Source organism: Camelus ferus, chromosome 3 (assembly GCF_009834535.1).
Source record: "Camelus ferus isolate YT-003-E chromosome 3, BCGSAC_Cfer_1.0, whole genome shotgun sequence".
Taxonomy (NCBI): domain Eukaryota; kingdom Metazoa; phylum Chordata; class Mammalia; order Artiodactyla; family Camelidae; genus Camelus; species Camelus ferus.
Window position 1 is genome coordinate 50076745 of NC_045698.1, and position 8117 is coordinate 50084861.

The following is an 8117-nucleotide window of genomic DNA, read 5'->3' on the forward strand; positions in this document are numbered from 1 at the left end:
TATTTGAGCAAAAATCGATATGAATCGGGCAGGGACAACTGAAAGTGGTCAGAAGTGCTGTGCACCCGCAGGAGCTGCAGGAGAGCCCTTTATGGAGGAAAGATGGAAACAAAGTCAGGATGTTATTGATTGACTATGGCTTAAAGTCTTAGTTGGCTGTTTGTGATTGGTTGTCCTTAGGTTTTGATTTTGTAACTTTGAAGCATTTATAGGCTTAGATTTTGGTTTGCCTATGCCAGTCATTATGGCATTAAGGTCACCTCAGTCTAACGGCCTCCTTGTTTAATCAATTTAACAGGCTGCATGCACCAAAGTGACCCTGGTGAGGTGACCACCAAAGTGTCCACTGCAGCTGGAGACCTGACACAGACATGGCCGCTACTCACAGCCCAGTGATTTGTAGACTCACATTTTGAAAACAAATTGTCAGCCTAAATAAAGAGGTGAACTGAAGCAAATTTCAATGACCAGAAGTTAAGTTTATTGTGGAATAGCAGAGGAATGGTAATTTAGGAAATGCAAACTGTAGCAAGCTACAGGCGAGTCCCTTGAGGGTTTGGAGTGGGCTGTATTTATGGGAAAATGTACAAAAATAGGGTCCACCCAGAGTCTAGCTGTAAGCTCACTGGCTTGAGGATGGGGAGAGATTCTTAGTGGATATTTATTGGTCAGGAGATGAGTTTCCAGTGTTCGATAAATCAGGTATTTAGGAGAAGTCATTCTCTCAGTTCGTAAGTTGCATTTTCGTGAGAGCCCATGTGTGAGATTCTCCATCTCATGTACTTGGGTTCCATTTTGGATTGAAATCTTTTTACAGAATTGAGACAATTATGACTTTCCTTTAACCGTACTAGTGTCTAGAAACGTTGTTTCTGGAAGAAAACTCAGCCGCTATTTAGTAGGTCCACATTCTACCTATCTATGTAGCCTTTTCTGGTTTATTTCCAAAATAAGTTACCCAGTGAATCGTCTAACTCAACTCTGTCTCCGCTTTTATAATAATTTAACTACTGCCAGTTTGAATTTCTTCTCCCTTGAGTAGTCAGATGGGGTAGGATGAGTGAGAGGCGATTGATTTTCTAGTGTCAGTTTACTCCACTCCCTCAAATCAGACAGTTCTTAAATATGTAAGTCAAAGTCTGCTGATTTACAAAAACTTTATACTGTTCTTATAAGATGCTCAGCGGTGGGAGCAGGGAGTACAAATAAGCAGGGATTCTGTCGCATGTTGTAATGGGAAGCTCTTTTTGTCGGCCAGTATCTTTCTTTAACAGTTTTCAATGGCTCTTGCATTACAGTACCGCTGAGAGGAAATGATGGCTAATATTTATGTCAATTTGCAGAAGAGAAAATAACTTCTGGATATGTTACCCGAGCTTTTGGGTCCCAGTAATGGTCCTCCTGTCCAGTGTTGCTCATGCCAATAGAAGGAGACCAAGTTTGGTTCAGAGGCAAAAGAAAGTTTTATTTGATCAAAAAGAATGGAGGCCGGAGCTTGTGCCCTAGAGCGCATGCTCTCTGCGGGCTGTGGGCGGGGCTGCTCTATGGGGCCCTCCTCTGGGGAGGGAGGGGCGGAGCCCTTGCCTGTGGGGCGCAGGCGTGAGGCTCGGGGGCTCTTCAGACTGAGGTGCCGGCCGCCGCCATCTTGAGCTGAGGTGTCCAGCGCCGCCTCTGCGGCGGATGGGCCCAGCTGGGGCGTCGGCGCAGCGGTTCTGCGCGGGGAACTCTCCTCTGACGACTTAGGTGCAAGGCCTCCGCACACAGCCCCCTATAGGTACGTGAAACTAGGCTAAGCCCCAAAGGAGCGATTTGGCCTTATCACCTAGATTCCATCTTATTTTTCCCCCGAACACCTAGTGGGTTTTACCCAAGACAGATACTTTCGTCTCTTAGCCTCCAATTCCAAGTAAGTTTGTGAAAGTTGGCGAGTGAGTAAATGTGTATATTCTTTCATAATCTAATTAGTATGTGCAACTTTATTTCCAGAGCTAGGAAATTAGGGTGTTAGGTGAATCCCAAGCATGAAAAGCACTTGATGTGCAGTGTTTACGCTACGCAGTGAATCAGACGGTACTTGTAATTCCTTCAAGAGTTCGTCAGAAAACCATGGGCTCTCACCTGATGTCTGGCCTTGGAAACCTCAAAAGTTCATTTTGGGATGGTGAGTCTTAACAGCAAATCCCTGGTCTCTGCTGATCCCCAGGACCTCTCCCACCAAGCAATGGTCTTAGCTATAGCTGCCCTACCTTGAAAGTGACCCTTAGTTGTGCAACAGAAATGAATGACTTGTAGCGCATCGATGGGCTGGGACCCCGTGTGAAGGTGCAGAACCGGGTGTGCCCTGCCATGTCACATACTCGTGGAAATAGCTAGGGTTGTAAAGAACAGGGAGGGTCACAAATCATTTGTCCTCAACCTTTTTGTTTTCAAAACCTCTTAACTCTTAAAAAAATTATTGAAGAATCCAAAGAGCTTTTGTTTATGTGGATTACATCTATTTATATTTACCATATTAGAAGTTAAATAAGGAAAACTTGTAAGTATTGGGAAGCTTACAAGCTCATAGTGAAAGATACGAGTTTCCAATATTCTGATTTATTTTGGAAGATTAGAGTTTATCTTTGGCAACAAATACTGTGCTCTTTTCCTTAAAGTGACTAGAATGTGAAGTGAAAATGTCCACCAGTACCCCAATCCGAATAACAATAACTTTGTCAGTGTTTTTTAAGGCAACATGGAGTTCCATGAAAAACGTGTCTAGTTCAACTTGCAACATAAATACTCAAGTTGTTCTCGAGCCAACCATTGTACTTGTTACACAGCAGAAGTGCTCTGAGTACTTTCCATTTTGTGACTTAGAATATTAGATAGAAATATACTCTAGGCTTGAGAACAATTTTTAGCGCTTTATCAAGGGCATTCTTAAGTGAAGCAATTGTGAGTGCATGGCAATGAGTTACACACAATTGCAGGAACAGTTTGGTATTACTGCCTTAATTGGTGCTAAGGCAACAGCAGCTTTACCCACATTGCTTTTGCACCATCAGTGTAAACGACAGTACAGTGAAAAAAGCAAGTATCATCTTAGGATCATTTTGAAAGTAGTTTTGACCTTGTGGATCCCTTGAAAGGATGTGGAAACTGCCAAGGGTTGGCAGACCATACTTTGAGAATCACTGATTTAAGAAATGCTATCATTCTATCATTCGAAAAAAGACTTACTGAGTACCTATTACTGCCAGGCACTTCTGAGTGCATGGGGTGTGTCAGTGGACAAAACAAGGAGCTCTGCCTCTGTGGGGGTTATTTTCTAGCGGCTTTCTGTTTTCTGACACATAATAAGGTTATAGTTATAATCAATAGGTATAGTAGGAGATGTATCAGGAGATGATAAATGCTCTCAAAAAATAAAAAGCAGAGGAAGGTAAGGATGATTGGGAGTGCTGGTAGGTGACAAGTAGGTGGAAATTTTAGACTTCATCAAAAAGCTGATATGTGAGTAGTCTTACAGGAGGTGAGGGAGTTAGTCCTGTGGCCGCCTAATGGAGGAGTGTTTCCGTCATGGGAGCAGCCATATAATGACTAAGTGGGAGTATGTCTGGCGTGGTCAAGAAGCGTCAGGAAGCCTGTGAGGAAGCCTGAGTGGAGGGATTGAATGGTAAAAGCCTAAGATAAAATGGTCAAAAAAAGGGAAGGAGGGAGCACACGGTGTAGAAACGGGAGCTACTAGAGGGTTTTTGGCAGAAGTGTAATCTGATCTCTCTCATGCTTTAAAAAGGTCATTTTTGTTGCTGTGTTGAGGATAGGCTGTACAGGACAAGGTAAGAAAACAGAGATTAATTGAGAGGCATATATAGTGATCTAGATGAGATAATAGTGGGTCAGGCCAGAGTTGTACATGTGAAACTGGTGAGAAGGGAGAATCAGCAGAACTCCTTAATGGTTTTGGTGTGGGTGTAAGAGATAAGAGGCAGAGGTAACTTCAAAATTTTTGGCCCGAGTAACTGAAAAGAGAGTGTGTCTATTATACAAAAATTAACTCAAAATTTACCATAGGTCTATGTGTAAGATTATAAACTTTTAGAGGAAAAGACAGAAGAAAATCTTCATGACTTATGGGTAGGCAAAGAGTTTCTAAACATAACACAAAAAGCATGACTCATTAAAAAAATCAGTATATTGAACTTCATCAAAGTTAAAAATATTTGCTCTGTGAATTACATCATTAAGAGAATGAAAATAAAGTCATACCATGGAAAAAATTACTTGGAAATCACAAATCCCACAAAAAATTTCTATCCAGAATATATTTTTTAAAAACCCTTTGAATTCAACAGTAAGAAAACAAACAATCCAGTTTAAAAATGAGAAAGGAATTTGAACAGATACTTGGACAAAAGATAGCAAATAAGCGCATGGAAAGATGCTGAACACACTAACCGTTAAGGAAATGCAAATTAAAGCCACTAAGAGAGGATGGAAGGAGGAGAATTCCAGTAGCAGGTAGAAAGAGTGTGGGTCTGAGTAAGGTTGGGGGAGCTGCTCTTACACACAAGCAAATTTGCTGGCTAATCCCAGTGAAGAACTTCCTGTGTGTCAGTTAGAAATAGTGAAAAAAGAAGTAGGCATAACCCAAGAATTTACCCACTTCAGTATTTTGAAATACAAATACACACTCACACATGCGTTATCCAATTTTGCATTTTGTATTTTGAGTATGTGTGTATCTATGAAATTTCCAACATACAGGGCAGAGCATCAGGGCAGTGCAAAATGAAAATGCAAAGAACAGGTTTTTGACATGCACCTCTGATTTTTATACAACATAGCTTGGGAGAACAGAGAGAAATGATTTATTTTTCCAGAGTATGTTTAAACAATAGAAGGTTTTGATTTCCTCTGGAAGAAAAACCTGCTCTCTGTTTTACCTGTTCTTTGAAGAATGCAGCAGACAAGGCAACTAGCTCTTGGGTAACTGCAATCAGCAGTGCAGTCTTCTTTCTCAAGATCACAGGTTGCCATTTATTTCTTAAGCTGCGGTTTTGTGCTGTTATTTTTTCCTCTCCATCTGAATCATTCTGAGTCATGGGGATCACACGCTTATTGCGATGGGGTGCACAGCAGAGAGAGCTGCCTTGCTTGTTCTGCACCATTAAATGTTTGCTTGAGTCTTCCTATCAGAAATAGCTTGGAGAGTCACAATGCAGGGAGAAAAAGAATGGGAGTAGGAGGATTCTGCCTAGGAGGACTTGGATTAGTAGAAATGGGATTAGTGAAGAGAGTTTTCTGAGGAAAAAAATAATGAGCGAATGTGCTTGATGGGCAGCTAAATCTCTCTGTGTGTCATGATTCTCAAGCAATCAAAGAGCTGTTTAACACTGGCATTCTCTCCTGATTACAGGTTCCATTTGAGCAAGCCAGGTTCCCAGGCAGGGAGTATGGGGTGTGGGAAGGATCACCTTAGTAGCAGAACAGCTTTACCAAATGTCAGATTTTCTTGGTCATTAGTCTTCCCCGTATCCATTTACTTGTAATCCCTCAGCAGGAAATTGAAGGATGTCATCCCAGTCACACTGAAAGGACGTGATTTTTCAGGATGTGGGAGGCTTCTGTTCATTAAGCTGAAGCTGAGCGTAGCTTGAAGAACTTAATCTGAACAAAATGGCCCTGAACTCAGTGAAAGTTACTTTCAAGGAGATAGAACAAGGGCAGTATACCTTGAGGATATTAAAAGCTGGAATAGAATGGAAGTGTGGTACATTTCTCTCCTTTCCTCCGTCTTTCTGTGCGTAATACAATTATTTCAAACATAAGTACGATACATTTAGAAGATGGAGACAGTGGATCAAAAATCACTCTTTGACCTCTCTTTTGCCTCAAAACATTAAGATCCAATTGATTTGCTCTAATAGTAATAATTCCACTCACAAGAGAAAAGAACAATAACACCGGTAAATAGATAGAAAAATGCAATTTGTTACATTAGTGGCAGGCAATTGGAACAAAATGTGTTAGTTTAGAAACCATTCTGTGTGTGATTCTGTGTGTACTTTGTATTATGGAAAAAATACACAAGGTAGAAGGATGTAACACACATTTCATTGGCATGATCCTTTTACTCGAGAGTCCTTCTGTAGTTGTAAGTTACCAAAAAAAAGTATGTTTGCCCCCAAAACTGTGTAGCTTGCAGTGAAATCCATTTTCAGCATTTCTGAATTCAGCTCACATAGCCTACAGTAGGCTGTAAGGAGGTTCCAGCTGTTCTGAAACAGTCATCACGATCCATTACACTTTGTTCCCTGTAGCTTTTGTTCCCTTTTGCATGTGATACTGTGATTGGGAAAGAAAATCTAAAATATATGCTGACTTTACATATGGAAGAATTATAGTTTTGCTTGTTCAGAACATTCTTGAATCTAGTATGAAATCCAGGGCAAAGGTAACATTTCAAAAGAGGATATATCAAATTAATATTCTCTTTTTGTTAAAAGAAATATCATAGGAGAAAAATACTTTGAGTTGTGGATTGGTTTAAATGTGGGAAACAGAAGCCAATAATTTAAAGCCCAAAGGATTTACTGCAAATACCTGTGTCACTGAGGCAAAAGCATATTACCTAAGTACGCATTAAAAAGTTTATCCCTAATTGGAGAGTGTATTAATTTTTAATTAATAATAAAAGGCATCATATCTAATACTTTAGTTTATGTTTGGAATATAAGTACTCTGTTTTTGGATGTTGCAGATTATGGAGAAAGATCTACTTTCAGAGGATTAGAAAACAATGAAGGGAAAACACATATTTTTATACCAGGTTATCCTCTCAAACTCTAGGGGAAAACTCAGTGTTTTCTCCCAGGAATCAACTCTTGCTCCTTATGATCATTATAGCTTCATGTCTTCCCAGTCATTCGATCTTCTTTGAAATCTTTCACTTTCTTTCCTTCTCTATATAATCAGTTACCAAGTCCTACCAAGTCTTCTCTTTTAAAACTGCTGTCTCCTCAGTAGAACCTCAGATTTCTTATGTCTTTGAAGGAAGCTCCTGTAGTCCAGTTTTTTCAAAACTTTTAAGGTAGCAGAACTTTCTCTAGATGATACCTAGAAGCCTGCAAGTTACTACTGTTACTGCTGCTGCTACTGCTGTCACCACCACTGCTGCTGCTGCTGAATGGGATTTGGTTGAAGCAAGGGTAAACAGGAGAGTCAGAGGCCTCTTATCTATTTGGTCCTTTTTTGTTGGCTTGCTGTCATTTTCAAAGACACTTTGTTTAATCCAAAGAGATCCTGGGAGTGGAGGAAACAAAAGTCCAAAGGCGCAGAGATTGTCTTGTCCAGGATCATTAAGCCAGATAGTGCAGAGCTGGGACTAGAAGTCAAGTTAAAGTTTAGTCCCTTTTGGGTTCATCACTCATACCATCACTGTCACCCCCTGTGACCTGGCTTATTGCAGTACATTCTTGTCAATCCCTTATCTCTCCTCTCATACATCCTCATTTACAGAACCTAAGGTATTTTGTGTCCTTTATATCTCTGCTGTGTACATCAGGCTCCTATGGCTTTCCATTGTCTATACAATCAAACCCCAGTCTTTATGGGCTCATTTTAGACTTCATAATCTGAGATTTTTCTTGACATTGTTCCCCAGTTCAAAACCACTGTGCAGCCTGTTTGATTTCTTCACTGATCCTTGAATCATCTCTAACTCTTTCCTTATGCTTTTCCTTCTACTTGGAATGCTGACTTTCCATGGAACATGTCCTTCAAGGCTCAGATCAAGATCCCTGATGCCTGTTCTAACTATATAATTTTACAGTTACCCCTTTTATCTTTTTCAGTTACCCCTATTTATTCTGTACCACTTTTTTGTCTTTTAAATTTCACATGGGTAAGGATATGTATTGTCTCATCAGTAAAAATATAAGTTCTGGGAGGAGGGTATAGCTCAGTGATTAGAGTACATGCTTAGTCGTACAAGGTCCTGGCTTCAATCCCTGGTGCCTCCATTAAAATAACTAACTAACTAAATAAACCTAATTCCCCCTCCCTGTAAAAAAAAAAGCCACAAACAAAATTTAAAAAATAAAAGTTCTGCTAGGACATGGACCGTAGCTTAT